Genomic DNA, 10,304 nt, shown 5'->3' with positions numbered 1-10,304 from the left:
CATTGTTCATTGTACTCATTCCCTCTGTTAGCCATATTAAGTGGGTTATTTCCAAAGTATTTCTAGTATCTTTGAGTTTTGATAACCTGTTTCCTTACCAAGCTGTGGCAGATGAACAGCAACAAAACAAGTCTACAGCCATGCTAGCGGCTCTGCATTAGTTTTAACTATTAACTTTACATTTCTGACAGTTGCTCCACAGATCCTGCCATCCTTCGGTTGCACAAAAGCTGCATCCCAAGTCAACTGTTCCTGTGAGACTGTGGGAAACCCTTTTCCCATATTGGAGTGGGATTTGGATGGGTTACCTGTCAACCACTCTGAAAAGTTTGTCGTGAGCTATGAGACTCTGATTCAGAATGTCACAAGTCTGAGGAGCATCATCTCTATGAAACAACCACAGGAGAGGGATCTTCACATCTTGGTCTGTCGCAGCTTCAGCTCTCTGGGATCTGACAGTCAGCAATTTTATTTCTACAGACTTGAGCCTAAAACATCTGCAGAATATCAAGGTTTGTCTTTGTGCTGAATGCACATTTAATTTATTAGTTGGAAACCATCAGGAGTTCTTGAAATTGTTGAACATCTTTGTCTACTGACTGTCCTGTAAGCCCCAAGCAGTGACATATTTGCATATTTTATGTAATATGTAGGCTAGTTTTAACACACTAATTTCAGCATCTTAAAGTTAGCATTTGTTCGTGATGGACTTGTCAAACTTTGATGCTACAACATGATTAGACAAGTTCTGAGTGACAGGGAAACACCACCAGTCACTATAGGATTATTAAAATATTGTATTGATTTTAAACATTTCATGTCCATAAAGGCATTTGAAATATAATAAAGTCAGTTTAGAGTCAGTCCACCCCAATCAGCCCCATTTTTTTGCCATTAAAATCACTGCTTTGTTTTAAAACCCCTCATGACTTATAATGTCATCTTTGGCTACATTTTTTAAATATTCACATCATGAAAATGTATAAATATATTTAAAAAATGTTTAACATTTTCTTTTGTTTAAAAACTTTCTTTTCAAATCAAACATTTTTTAAGACATTATTGTGTGATTGTGTATGAATGTCTGGTATGATGGAGGAGGCCATTCATCAAGTAATCTCTTAACCATGACGAATTACCTAAAATACAGATCCATCATATTTATGTATTGTGTTTAACAACATGCACAAACCACCAAGTTACTTGAATGTCCAAACCTAAACCCCAAAATACCAAATATATTTCTGATTCTGATTAACCAATGTTACCTTCTATTCTCTCTTGTTCAGGTGGAGTGACGTTGCCAATCTTAATCGCCACAGTCGCTGTTCTAACAGCAGCTCTAGTGTCTGCTCTGCTGTTTGCCATCTGGTAGGGTAACAGCTTAGGAATGTTCAGACTACACATACACAGTAAAATTAATGTTGTTAATTTAACTCTATGTAGTGTTTGCCAGAACAAATGCTCTGTCAGTGGACCACAGTGGTCTCACAACAAGTCAGCTACATTAAACTGGCCCTGCAAAATTAACAGTTTACCAGAGAAACGCACCGTGTATAAACAAAATAATTAATATAAACACCTCATGAAAAAGAACAAAAAAAAATCACAATCAATGTTTGACATTGCTTTCCATCAAGACTAGTTCATAAATGATCGCGCCTTTTTAGAGGTAATGTCAGGTGTAAAAATAATGAGCTGTATTTAATCAGTCCTAACTAGAAATTCACCTATTATAACCACATTTGGACTTCAAGATGTGCTGATTGGAGTCTGTCTACCCTCAGTTTTGACTTCCTTACTGATCACACTTATTCATTCTGTCAACTAATACATGAATAGGCTGAAAACCAAAGTTGAAATGAATATGTCTGTGTAAGTTGAATGGGGCTTCCTGCTGTATTTTTGTCAGGGCTCAGAGGACCTACTGCACAGGTGACGCCAGCATTGCTGTGATAAACCAAGGCCTGACAAGTGAAGAGGGAAATGAGGTACAGACAGATTTTTTTCATTTAGGTGTATTAAAAAAAAATAATCTGGCAGAATATATGTGCCGCTAATGTTTATTTTTCAATTTCAGGTGTCTGACAAACCAGAAGAGGACATTTATGACAACACAGATGTGCTGGAAAAGGCAAATGAGCTAAATACCCATCAAGAACATGTACAAGTCACCAGTAAAAGCTCCAAGAAGGAGAATGAGGAGGAAGGTGATGATTTGACTTACTCTAGTGTGATTTGGAAGAGCAAGAGAAAGGGAGAACGCTGTGGGAACAGGAATCTGTCTGGTAGCTCCTTTCTAGAGGAGGAGAGGTGCATAGAGGGAGGCACATGTAGAAATTCTGTGACCAGCACCCAGGAGATGGCCAGCCTATATGGTAACATGGGGCCAAGAAATGACACAAACGAGGCAGTGGATACTGTATATGCCCAGGTTAAATTTAGAGATGAAAATACTATGCAATAATAGATAACGGATCTGTATTCTAATACTGTAGCTTCTTATAGATTAAACAGTAGCTTAAAGGATAGGTTCACAATTTTTCAAGTCTGTCTTGAAACAATAGTCCGGTGATCACATGGACATTGAAACAGGTTTTTGCTTGCTGTAATCATTCCTCCTGTTCATACTGACCATTTGACGGTCTCCTCAAATGTGTTCACAATGTAAGTGATGGGGGACAAAATTCACAGTCCTCATTTTGAGTAAAAATTTATTTAAAAATTTATCGGAAGATAACATGATACTTCAGCAGTCTGAGCTACTCATGTAAAGTGGATATCGGCCACAGTTATACTCTTTTTAATAAAAAAAATCCCTCTTTGTGCCTCAACAGACAGTGTTTTCCTGTTTAGCTACAGCTGCAACAAAAAGAGGGAATTTGGCAATGACAAGACTGTAGGTCAAAGCCTATATGGCTGGACTGTGTATGAAACGCTAGAGGGTTTTTATTTTGAAACGATAAATACAGGAAGTGGTGACAATGAAGTGACGACAATGAAGTTACACCACTGGTCGGCTGACCAGTGGTGTAACTTCATTACACCATAACTTCATCAGTTACACCATCATCGCTCAGTCTGTCACTCAGTCAGTCAGGGACAGACTTAAATTTAGTCCGCTGCGGTCCAGCCAGACAGACAGTGACGTAGTTTGTGTAGTTCACCTTACTCTGCATTTTTAAACTTTGTTTTATTTGAAGATCTTTGAAAAAAACAATTTCCCACAATCTTAGTTATAATATATAAGTTATAATTCACACAAACATTAAAATATTGTTTAAGTTAAATTATTTATTTAAAACTGAGTCAACTTAAAAAACACATCTGAATCATGCTTTTTTTCAATATTGTATTGACTTCATTGAACTTTGGAAATTTTTCATAAGAAGATGAATGTCTTTGGACTGTGGGAGGAACCCACGTAGACACGAGAAGAACATACAATATACAACTCCACACAGACCTTAGCTGTGAGGCAGCAGTGCTTACCATTGAGCCACTGTTTGAGAGAGATTTAAACTGTAGTTATCATTTGATATATTTCTTGTATTATATATTTTTATCTATATTTGTTGAGGCAGCAAAGTTATTTGTATTTGTATTTGAATAAAAGTGGAAAGAGACTTAAAAATCCTATTTTTGTTTTTGTTACACTTTTTATTCTAGAATATTAAAGTGTTACAAGAAGTGTTCATGAATAAACTACCTTACGAAGGAGCGAGAGTCTCCCAGATCATAGATGACTGCGCTGATTACTGAGCTAAAACTTTACTCATCGCCTCAATGCAGGCAGACCTCTACCTATTTATACACCCATAACACAGAGACAGTGCACCGTGTAACGCGTAGGGAAGAACTTCAAAGGTGATTCTTGCTTTGCATTTTTCATTTATTGCCTATTTTTTACAACCTGATTTTGTGGAAAGGAGAAGGGGAGCAACAGCTCAGCTTTATCTCTGGAGAAAAGCCCCAACTCCGGGAGTGATGTCCAAATTAGGAAATGTGCGTCATGCAGCAGGTGGATGTGACACCCCTCGTTGAGACCCGCTGATAGACATAACAGTGGAGCAGAGGAGAGAGACTGAGATACAGAACAAATCATTTTTAAAATATTTGCATGAAACAAATATTCATAAAAAACCCACTATTTGCGGTTTGCTGAATAATGTATTTGTATATGCCCCTATTATATATGTTACAAATGTTGTATGTTTGCCTGAGCCAGTGGTAGGACAGATTATAGTTATGTACATACAGATTCTATGTCTCTTTAATGCCTTGATTTGACAAGCCTTTAGAGGATAGTGTTTGTTCTGCAATTCAATGTGCCAGCAATGTCTCTTTGTTATCCGATGTTGCTTTGGTCCACATTGTGTGCTGTCATTCTGGCATACATGGTTGAGAAGAAATCTTACTCCTAAACTAGTTGCACTCTTGACCCTTGTTTCTATCTGAGGGTTGTTCATTGACCTTTAGGTTAGCTATATTTATTTTTGATCCTGTACAGGGGCATTTAAGAACCGGCTGAGTGCCAACTCACCGGGGATAAAAGGTAATTCTAGGTGGTATGCGCTCTCTCTCAGAAATATGATGCATTGTACTTCTGATTGTATTATTTGATTACATTGTTTCAAAATCAGACAATGCTATTTTTGTGTGTTTATTAATTCTATTCCTCCACAGGCAATGGTAGAGTAGCTGCGAATTTTAGAAAAAAATAACAGCAATCACTGCTCCCACCTGTAAAAAAAACCCAACAATTCTTACCCTGGCGTTGGAATAAAGAGCTGCTGTTCTTGCTGGCACCATGGAAAAAACAGATGCAATACTTGCTCAGACCCTGGAAAAAGCTGCTGCAACCTGAAGAAGATTTGAATAGCTGTGATATAACAATACAGAGCTAGAAGCAGACCCAGCTCTGGGGTTAGTTCCTGCGCCAGGGCAAGAAGAGCTATTATCTCGCTGGTCATAGTGGAAAAAAAAAATGCAATTCTCACTCGGGCCCTGGAAAAAGCTATTGCAGTTCTTGCTTGGGCTAGGTCAAAAGAAGTGTAAATCCTTTCTCTGGGCCAGAGGATAAAGGTGAATGTTGCTGCCCTGCTTATGGAAATAACAGTTGATTTGGCTATGAAATAAAAAGCTGCAATCTTTGCCTGAGCAGTGGACAGAACAGCTGTGGTTGCTCTTGACACTCTGTCTGCAGAATCTGGCTCAGGACTTCTGATATTTCCTTTGGTTCTCTCATACACGGAATTGGCACAAGACTGGCGCTGGAGTAGAGACAGGTTGCCAGAATCACTCCTGCTGAATATTGAATGGTTGCATACAGAGGTGCTGTCCTGCATTTCATCATTCAGACAGTCTAAACCTAAAGAATGGCTTTTGGCATCCTGATGCAGCAACCTGAGATTAGTGTAGCTTCCAACCTCAGAGCCTGACTGTGCTGTTGACACACACTCATGATATGCACCCGGTCTGTCGCTTTCCTGATGGCAAAATGTCCCACTGTGGCTATCTAGCTGTAATCGTTAATGTGGTCTTGTCACTTAAACAAAATATTCATATTTCCTTTGATTTCGCATGGCCCACTCAAGTTGTTCGGTACTGCGTGCTGTCTGTACACCGACACAATCAATACCATGGACAGAGCTCACCAGGAGCCATGAACTAAACTGTATGTGCCCCAATTGTACTTTTTACTGTGTTATGGTCTTGTATTTTGCTTGTTTGATTCATTTTCATCATTAGCTCCACTGAAAGAGACCATTTCAAACCAATAAAGATGTGACATAACACACGTAAATGACACCATTGTCTTTATATAGCTTTTGACCTAACTCAATTATCATTTCCTGTATTCTTATGCCATCATTTCAAAATCTAAAACATTGGTGCTGAATGAAGGCTAATATATCAGACATTGTCAATGGAAAGTCCTTAAATGGACTCTTTTTATATTTTGTTGACTTACAATGAATGTCAATATAATTTAATGAAACTGATCAAGACAAGAACAACTTAACTATCCAAGTAAAAACAAATTAAATTTAATACATATAAGGTCCAAAAAGTGATGATAAAAAATGTGCATATCAGTGACAAAAAGACTTTCCAGACTAATCAGTGACAAGTTTATTGCAAAGTACCATTCTTGGGAGGAATGCAAGGCACCAAACATCCCTCAGAATACAATGACTTAAATGACAAAGTAGCAGTAAATCTGCCTGAAGCAAGTTGTCTTGTCACATCACAATGTAACGTGATGTCATGAAGGAGGCCACCATGAAGACTATTGCAACAGGGCAGGGTTTTGTGGCTAAGATGGGAGATTCTTTACTGACAACAACTGTTACCCAAGTGCTTCAGTTGCAGGTTTATGGCTGTTGAAAGAAAGTCAAATGACATCTGAGTTAGAGTTTGCCAAAAGGCTTGTGGGAGACTGAAACAAAGTAGAAGAAATAAGGTTATAAGGTCTGATGAGACTGAAGATGAGACTGAAATGATTGAGAGCCATGTTGTCTGTCACTAATTTTAAGGATTACTGCCATCACAGAGAGAGGAACAGAAAACACTGTAAACCTCCCGATTCAGCAAAACCACCTCTCAGAGGACACTGGCATAAGAGAAAAACACATCACCTTCTACTTAGCATTAAAACATTAAGACATCGCCATCTAGAGTGACTGAATGGTTATTTCCTCCTTTATTAGCACTGTTAGAATAACCTCACAGAGGTGGGAGGGAAGAGGCTGAGAGAGCTAGAGCAATGCTGACCAGGTCTCTGGTTTTAACAAACTAAGTGGATGACCTTGAATTATTTCAGGCCTACCTGTGCTGGGTGGAGGAGAATTAGTTTCTGTCAGTGGAACTGTCAATTCAGTTTTAACATTGACTAAAAGGCATGTGATGGCAAATCTTGATGTGTACTACTAATCCATTTGATTATCTGTTCTTAATGTGATGGAAACAAAGTAGCATCATCAGTTATTCAATTCTAAAACAAAGCCAAACAGTTTTAACTGTATGATTATGAACAGAGATATAAGTGCAGTAAGAACCACACGTGTTGTGGTTCTGTTTAGTAATATCTAGCAAAAATTCTCACATACTTTCTACTTTTGCGTGTTCCTCATTTTCAAGTCAGTTCTCAAAGATTATTTGAAAATACAGCCACACAACTTCTCTTTGCATCTTCGATCCATCTGCTCAACAAAGCTGATGAAAATGTAGGCTACATCAAAACTTAAATATGACACAACTTCATTAGAATTTAACAGATTCTATATAGGCCAAAACATTGAAAAATAATAAATTCAGAGCAGTATAAAAATGTATTTATTTTATGGCACACACACACACACACACACGCACACACGCCCAAACACACAAGAAATTTTGAGCAATAGAGTTTAAGAGAATGACTGGTTCAAATGTGCCTTCCTACCAGCTGATCCTCCCACATTCAATTTTCACTCAGGCTTTAAATGGATGTAAAACAGATTAGTTCAGCAATTTATAATTATTTTCAACATTGACTAATTTGTCAGTGATTTTTCAATTAATGGAGTTACTATTTTTAAATGAAGTGATTATTTGTTTAAACTATATGTCAGAAAATAGAATGTAAAAATAGTGAAAAATGCCCTTTACAATTGATTGCTTTACAGTTGAAAATTTAAAAGATATTCAGTTTACAATGATAGAAAACTGAGAAAAGGAGAAAAGCCTCATACTTGAGCAGAGAATGCACCTGAAATGACTTGAAGAATCAGTCAATTACAAACTTAATGATTCAGTTTTCGATCAGCACTAAAACACAATTCAGAAAGGAAGATTAAGTTTTCATAAACATTGATAGAAATTTAATTTCATAGAATATCTCTATGTGTACAATTAGACTGATTATCAGTCAGTTTTAATGTGGTAGAAACACCATCAATTATTTCAACTCCACAAAAAAAGCCAAAACATTTTTCTTGCATGCTATTATTAAATGACTACAGTAACTTTGACAGCATATTTAAGAAAAACTCTGCGATACAGTTCAGCTCTGGGGTGTAATATGAGCTGCAGAGATCAAAGTAAGATATAGTGATTCGAGAGTTCCTCATTTTCAAGTCTAGTTGTGCAGGCTTTTTTTAAAACGTAACTTCACTTCTGAGGAACTTGACTTCTTTGCAGACATCAAGAAAACGTAAGTCATGACTTCAATATGGCAAAACTAACTATTAACACTGAACATGAAGACAATATGATTTTCTCTAGACATAAACTTTAATTCATAACTTTAAATATACTCCTCTGAGTATATTATTTACCTAAAACAAAGACAGGCTTCAAAACAGTTTGAGTGTAATGTTCATCAAATGTCTCTCACTTTGTTGCATATCACTTCCCATTTTCCTCTCTTTTGTCATTTCATGCTCTGCATCTTGTTAAGTATAACAGATGTTTTTCCATATGTCATGAATGTTTTTTTCCATTCTATTTTATAAATATTACATATTTAAATAGCTGAACGTTTATCTCTATGTTAGGATTAGATGGCAACATTGGCCTTCTCTCGAAACTCACCATGACCACAGTTACTAAATTAATCCGTCAATATGTCACATCAGCACTTGTAAACTAATATTTACAGTGTTCATTTTAAAAGCAGTAATGTACCAGTGTTTTCTCCAGTGAGTGAACAATTAGTTTGCTGTATCATTAAGTTTTCAAGATATGCATAACCACTAAATTTAAATTCATGACATTCAGTTGAGAATTTTGAGAGTCCAATAAAATGCTCTGTGGAAAAACTTTATTATGGTGGATATTTATTTCCTTTAAAGCTATTGAAGATCAGTAATATATAAATAAAAAAAATTTTCTGTGACCAACTTGCTGTCATTCATTTTCACACAGAGCAGCACAGCAAACATCTATACACTAACCAATGTTTCAAAATGTGACATTTGATACTGAGCTTTAAATTAACCCTGCTCTAAGATTCAGAGGAAGTTAAACAGATGAAAAAATTCATATATTTGGTTCATTTCATCCCTGTGTCTCCAGACTCCATCTCTCCAAACAAAGATGGTTCGAGCTCTGAATCTCCTTCTCACTGGCTGTCTGCTGCAAGGTGGGTTGAAATTCATTCACATCTAAAATTGGCAGCTATTTTATAAGAAACTGAATTTAATGATTTTTTTTACTGTTATTTCTGTATCTAAAAATCACTCTGAAATCAAAGCAAGGTATAGCTTCATTCATTAACTTGTGTTGTTGTTGATAAACTGTATTGCCAAGATTTCAGAAGGCAGCAGTAGAGCACTAAAACTGCCTTGCTGTGATAAAGTATTTCCTTGTTTTGTTTTTCAGGTGCCCTGTGTAGGGAATTTGAGGTGTTCATGCCAAAAACTATAAATGTTTTGAGTGGATCCTGTGTGACCATCCCCTGCTCCTTTGACATAAAGGATGAATATGACAAAAACTTAGACAGCACATGTAAAGCTATATGGAAAAATAACAATGAAATCATATTTGATAGCAGCACTCCACAACAACGTACCATCAAGGGAAATTTGACAGGAAATTTACTAAAGAAAGACTGCAGCACAACCCTCAATAACATGCATCCTGATTACAACGGCAACTATAGATTTAGACTGGAGTGTAACAATGGTTTGAGATTGACTTTTAATAACAAACAAATGAATGTCACAGGTAGGTTTGATACCAATCTACTCATGTAGAGCTGCTTTGACCTCATTGTATTTACTGCAGCTTGCAAATCAAATGGTGAAGCTTAAAAAAATGTATGTAATGACTAATGTAGTGTTCAAATGTGCCTTCGAATCAGCTGATCCTCCCACACTAGCTCTGACTCCATCCACACTGAAAGGGAAGGAGGGAACCTCAGTGAGTTTGACATGCCGTGCTCCAGCCCCCTGTCTGTCTCATCCACCAGCTCTGACATGGACCCCCAGCCTGGGTCACAGTCGGGAGACACTGCAGGAGAATGAGAACAAAACTAAAATCATGACCTCTGTTCTGACCTTCACTGCCTCTCACCTCCATCATGGAAAGGAAATCTCCTGCACTGCTGCATACAACAAACAAGACGGCAGCACTGGACCATCTATTAGCAGAAGTGTAACAGCTGATATTTCATGTGAGTTGTTTCCTCCTTTGTCAAATTGTTACATTACAACTGACTAGAACTATTGATTCAGTTTAAAGTCTAATTCATCAGTTTTAAACAGGAACCAGGAACCAAGCACATAATACCCAGCAGTAAACTGTAATCCAGGGTCTAA

The sequence above is a fragment of the Thunnus albacares genome, chromosome 8, assembly GCF_914725855.1.
Source record: "Thunnus albacares chromosome 8, fThuAlb1.1, whole genome shotgun sequence".
In the NCBI taxonomy this organism is placed as follows: domain Eukaryota; kingdom Metazoa; phylum Chordata; class Actinopteri; order Scombriformes; family Scombridae; genus Thunnus; species Thunnus albacares.
The sequence above is the reverse complement of the archived record's forward strand: the minus strand, read 5'-3'. Positions refer to the sequence as shown.